Source organism: Saimiri boliviensis, chromosome 2 (assembly GCF_048565385.1).
Source record: "Saimiri boliviensis isolate mSaiBol1 chromosome 2, mSaiBol1.pri, whole genome shotgun sequence".
Lineage (NCBI taxonomy): Eukaryota > Metazoa > Chordata > Mammalia > Primates > Cebidae > Saimiri > Saimiri boliviensis.
This window is the reverse complement of record NC_133450.1, coordinates 67,435,221-67,441,865: the sequence shown is the minus strand read 5'-3', so window position 1 is coordinate 67,441,865 and position 6,645 is coordinate 67,435,221.

Below are 6,645 nucleotides of genomic sequence, written 5' to 3'. Positions count from 1 at the left end.
TTTACTGAAATACCCATCTAGTCATCAAAGGCCGCAATTTCTTTATTTCTTCAGATTATTAAGAACTTTGCCTCATCCCTGACCTATTTGCCAGAGTCTGGGCAGCTGAATGAATCACTTTTTGAAATGATTACCTCTGCCTAATCTATAGAAACTGCATTAGGAAATAATCACAATCTCATTTTTCCTTGGGGTTTGTATTTGCTGTTCTTTCTCATGTTTGACTTACTGTAATCATTCAGTTACTCAAAACTGACAGCATATCTGAACATTATTATCTGTTTCTATCTGTGAACTTCTTGAGCTGAAATTTTATGTGGGCTGAGAGATATACCATTTAGAGTTTTAGTTCAGCATCTAACTGTGCTTCTGTCAATAAGGATATGTAATATATTTTTTCTTAGCTTCATTCCGTAGCTGACTGGTTTAATTGTAATACCAAATTCCTACCATAATCCCTGCCTACAAAAGTTAACAAGAGTTAGGTAGATGTTAGTTTGTGTAACAAGACGTTGTATATGTTAGTTTGTGGAAAGCTTACCTGTAGAGAGGGAGATTAACTTGTTGATACAAATTTAATAGAGCTAGCTCTTGGTAATGGTGAAAATAATGATTTTTGGTTGTTTTTATTTAGGGGGTATTTTTAGAAATAAAAGTACTTAGACCTAGTGCAGCCTCTAGGAAAAGTCTTTTCATTAGAGAAAATAGGACCAAGGTTTCAGTTTTAAAATAGCTGTTGTGGAATGTGTAGAACCCAGTTCCGTCTGTTTAGTTCATGGTTATAGATCTTAGTTCGGCCATTTGGGCTAAAGCCAACCAAAAGCTTAGTTGCCTTTTTCAACAAACACTGGTACTGGTATACTTTTTGTAGATGAAACAATCGCAAGGTATTTCGTGTTCATTTACGTGCCAAATTCAGATCACTGTGTCACTGCTGTTACTCTAGCCTTCAGTGTCATAACACAGCAAGGGATGATACAGAGGGGATGAGGGAAATGAGTTCTGTTCATTATTCTTCCTGGTATACCTGTTTTGCTTCACAAAGGCTACTATCATGCTGGATAGGAACAGGAGATGGAAGCAGAAAGGGATTGCTTATTACCGCAGAGAATTCTCTGCAAATTAAGATGTGGCATTAGAACACTTGGACCAGTCCATCTTTCATACTTATTTGAAAATATGGAAGAACTTAGCAGCTGCAGATATTCCCAAGCTATTTTTAATAGACATACTAACTTGTTGACAAATTTCAGCCTCTGTAATTTTTTTTTTTTTTTTGTAGTTACCTATAGGCTTAAAAGTCATTCATTGCTGTTCTAGTATAATTAGTAGTTCTGTCATTGAAAGTTGATTGTAATTTTACTATCTTAAAATTAAATACATTTTCAAAAGGAAAACATAACTTTTTAGAAAGATCTTATATTTACTATTTCCTGAAAAAAAATCCAAGCAGTTAAGCTTTCTGGTTGGTAACAAAGTACTTTCTAAAAGACAAGTGCTATGACACCATGTATGAATGTAATTCTCTCAGTAATTTACCTCTGACTATTTGGTGTCTTAACACTTTGGTTTATATAATCTCAGGGGTTGTCTGCAAACCAAAACTGACATATTCTGTGGTTAGCTTTTGTTATTATTTTTAACATAATGCTTTGATTTGGTTGTATTTCTTCTTCTCCTTTTGTCTTATGTGGATTAATAACTAGTCTCCATGAACTTCACTTGAAAGAGCCTGCGAAAAGTTAGAAGAGTCTGAAAGTGCTCTTTGAAGTAGCAGCAAATTGGGAGTATATGCTCTGTTATATAGAAATAAATTGTCCTTGCTATTTTCTTACATTTAGCTTTGCTAAATTGTATATACATTGAGCTAAGACCTTAGGAAATTCACTTTCTGCATGGTAAAATGACCCAATAAATATTCCACTTTGCTTAATAATGTACATACAGTGCATTATTTTTTCTATTTGTAGATGAATTTAATGACAGATAATTGTCTGTTCCCTGCTGAAACTGAGGAAATCTAGTTTTTTGTGAACGTTGTTGTGGTCTTATGGTTAAGGTACATGAAGATTTTTGCAGCAATATTAGTGGTTCAGTGGCTGCACTTTATTATCAGTGTATTAATTTTTGACAGTGGTTGGACTAGACCTTTCAAATAGAGTCTGAGGGTATCAGACAGTGAAAATGTGCTGTAACTAAGTAGCATGTAAATCAGTTGATTGTAAAATGTTTCACTGGGAACTTATTTTAGCTATATTTTACTTCAGACAGATTATGATAAAATAATCTACCTGTGCATCAGTTAGTAGGTGCTGCAGGGTTTCTTACTATTTACATAAACATTTTGTGCAGTCTTTGTTATAAATTTTCAGAAGACTACTCTTTACTTTGAAGGACTATTTTTTAATTATACCTCATTTAGCTAACTAGTACTCTAATACCTGGTAGAAAAACAGTGAGCCAGCCTTTAAGCATCTAACAAAATTTAGATTCTGTTTTGTTTTGAACTGAAGACATCATTGGGAAGAGTAGGAATTACTAGTTTAGAATAGAGCATACATGTCATATCCAGTAGCTTAAAAAAAGTATTATCTCCCTGTCTCCATTAATTTAGCTGTGCAATATAGATGCATTTTTGCAGAAGTTTCTAAGTAAGGGATTATAACTCCATTATACAGGTTCTGAATGCTAAGAGTCTTTATTAAGGCTTGTAAAGTTTTTCCTGTGATCAGTAAGTGATACATTTAAGCAGACATTCTTTTCAAGTTCATGACTTAGATTCCTTTACAAATTTAGTTCTGTCTTTAAAGATGAGCTTCTAAGCTTAAAATTTTAAAACCACATTTCATTATGTTGGTTTACTTACTGTAAATTTTAAGCACGCATTGCTGCAATCAGGTTTCTTCAAATTTTTTTTTTTTTTTTTTTTTTTAAACAGAAGAGACATTCCTTTTCCCCTGTTACATCCAAAGGTAGAAAGGCAGGAGTAGGTAGAAAGGAATGTCTAAAAATGAAATCCCTTAATATAGAGGGACTTAGACAGACAGGATATGCTAAAAGAATTTCAAATTCTAGCACAATTTTAGAGTAGAACCAGTCTTTTTTTTTTTTTTTAGACTAATAAAATTAACGGCTGTCATGTTCACTATGAAAAAATCTAAATGACTGAAATGTAGAGAATAAAGATAGCAAACAATTATTTTAGGGATATTTTCAGATTTTACTTCATTTCTTGAAATGCGTGTGCCATATGCAATTGCATTTCTTGTGCCAAGAAACTAATAGAACTTATTTCACTTTCTTACCTTTTTAAAAAATGTGAATTTAATAGTTCATTTCTGTGGCCTTACAGATGGGTTTTATTTTGTTTGCAGCTGACACTGTAGTTCCTCTCATGCAAAATACCATAAACTGTTTGATGAAAATCATGCCCCTAATGGAAGCTCTCTAGTTTTTCTATATAATTATCCTACTGTACATGTTTAAACATATTTTATTTTTGCTCCAATGGCTTAATGTGAAAAGCTCCTGCAGATAAGTGGACCTGTCACGTGGTTAATCTTGTTTAAGCCAATTCATTAACTGTGTACTGATACTGATGCTGTGTGTGTGTGTGTGTTTTTTTTAATGGATTTCATTCTAGGTGAACTTTTTTTTTTTATAATAATGTTCGTCTAAAATAAAAACTACATAATGAAAATGAAAATACATATGACTCTGAAATGGACTGCACATTTTAAAAATGTTTCTGCAAATTTGGGCCAGGCATGGTGGCTCACGCCTGTGGTCCTGGCACTTTGGGAGGCTGGGGCGGGTTTATCACTTGAGGTTGAGAGTTAGAAACCAGCCTGGCCAGCATGGTGAGACCCCCATCTGTACGACAAAATTACAAAATACAAAAATGAGCCCAGCATGGCGGTGCTGCTCAGAAGGCTGAGGTTGGAGAATCTCTTGGACTCAGGAGATGGAGGTTGCTATGAGCTGGGATTGGGCCACTGCACCCCAGTCTGGGAGATGGGGTGAGACCCTGTCTCAGAAAAATAAATAAAATGAAATAAGAAGTTTCTAAAAATTTGATAGGTATATGATTCAAACCGTGGCAGACTTGAGGATATTTTAGCAAACATTTTATCTGACCCAGGGTTGTTTAAAGACCTAGAAAAATAGATCAGGCACAGTGGCTCACGCCTGTAATCCTAGCACTTTGGGAGGCCAAGGCGGGCAGATGACCTGAGGTCAGGAGTTTGAGACCAGCCTGACCAACATGGAGAAACTCCGTCTCTACTAAAATACAAAATTAGCGGGCATGGTGGTGCATGCCTGTAATCCCAGCCACTTGGGATGCTGAGGTAAGAGAATGGCTTGAACCTGGGAGGCAAAGGTTGCAGTGAGCCAACGTCATGCCATTGCACTCCAGCCTGAGCAACAAGAGTGAAACTTCGTCTCAAAAGAAAAAAAAAAAAGACCTAGAAAAATAGCCAGCTCCACTGTTCATCATACTTAGCTCAGCATACATTGAGGTTATCCTATTGTCGAACCTGCAGCTTTAAATTGATCACCCTTCCCTTCTTAGTCTTTGCAAATTTAGTTTCTGTTTCTGTTGTTTTGTTTTTACTTTAAAATAATGCAGTTTCGTGTGTGTGTGTGTGTACGCTTGCACGCATGCGTGTGTTTAGATGGAGCCCTTCTCTTACCAGGCTGGAGTGCAATGGCGCAATCTCAGCTTATTGCAACCTCCACCTCCCAGGTTCAAGCGATTTTCCTGCCTCAGCCTCCTGAGTAGCTGGGATTACAGGCACACACCACCATGCCCAGCTGATTTTGTATTTTTAGTAAGAGATGGGGTTTCGCCACGTTGGCTAGGCTGGTCTCGAACTCCTGACCTCAGGTGATCCACCCGCCTCAGCCTCCCAAAGTGCTGGTGGGACTGCAGGCATTACCCAACTCAACTAATTTTTTTTTTTCTTTTTTTGGTAGAGACAGGGTTTCACTATGTTGCCCAGGCTATCTCAAACTCCTAGGTTCAAGTGATCCTCTCACTTCAGCTCAGACAGAAAGAACCGAATTTGATGGCACCAGCACTGTTGACACTCCCACTTTGTTTGCATATGTTCCCAGTCTCAGTCTTTCCTATTTATCCCACAGCCATTTCAAACCTTCATGATTCTTCTCAAGCTTTCTACCTCTTCCCTGTCCCTCTTCATGGACAGATCTTTCACTTCCCTCCTTCCAGAGAAAACATCAGTCATAAAACACTTTATCCTCCTCTTCCTCCCTAATCTACAGTCCACCTTTATCCTCACCTCTTTCCTCTTGGTCTCAGAGGCATTCTTTTTTTTTTTTTTTTTTTTTTTTTTTTTCTTTTTTTTTTGAGACAGAGTCTTTCTTTGTCACCGAAACTGGAGTGCAGTGGTGTGATCTTGGCTCACGGCAATCTCCACCTCCTGGGTTCAAGTGATTCTCCTGCCTCAGCCTCCCAACAGCTGGGATTACAGGCGTTCACCACCACGCCCAGCTATTTTTTTCGTATTTTTATTAGAGTCAGGGTTTCACCATGTTGGCCAGGACGTCTTGATCTCCTGACCTTGTGATCCACCCACCTAGGCCTCCCAGAGTGCTGGGATTACAGGCCTGAGCCACCATGCTTGGCCAGAGGCATTCTTACCCCAGGCTCTTCTCTCTGTCCCTTCTCTGAATTCATCCTCCCACTGCTATCCTGCTTTTTAAGGATCTCACAGCTCTTTCTCTTGTATCCTCAAACCCGTATCCTTTTCTAGCCCTTCCTTCGGCCTCTGGGCATCCTCAACCCTCCCACCCTGTGGTTTGTGGCCCTCTCTCCCCTACTGTTCTTTTTCCTCATCTTCCTATTATGTTTAAAGGCACCTGTTTTCAAAGAGGTGCCCATAGTTACTATCTTCACTTTTTCATTTTCCATTTATTCCTTAACCTACTCCAGTTTGTCGTCTGCCCCCTCACCACTTCACTGACATTGTGTTTATGACAGCCTGGCTGCAAGCAGCAGAGAGTTTTCAGTTCTGTTCCTAGCTAATCTTTTTTTTTGAGACAGAGTGTCACTTTGTCACCCAGGCTGGAGTGCAGTGGCACAATCTCGGCTCACTGCAAACTCCGCCTCCCAGGTTCAAACAATTCTTCTGCCTCAGACTCCCAGGTAGCTGGGATTATAGGCGCATACCACCACGCCTGGCTAATTTTTGTATATATTTAGTAGAGATGGGGTTTCACCATGTTGGCCAGGCTGGTCTTGAGCTCCTGACAGGTGATCCACCTGCCTCTGCCTCCCAAAGTGCTGGGATTACAGGCGTGAGTGAGCCAACACACCCAGCCCCTAGCTGACTTCTTGGCGGCATTTCACAGTTATATTTCTCTCTCCCCCACCCAAGAAATGTTCTTTCCTTGGCTTCTGTGACAGTATTCTCTTGATTCCCACTTGTGCACAATAATTTCACCCTTTTTCATGGCTCTTTAAAAGCTCATAACTTCTATGGTAAGGCTGAAAAATGCCCTTCCCCGCCTTCCCCTACCCACCTCAAGGATGGCCATGTCTTAATCCCTGGAACCTGTGAATGTTACTTTATAGGTCAAAAAGGACTTTGCAGAGGGGATCAAGATAAGGATCATGAGATG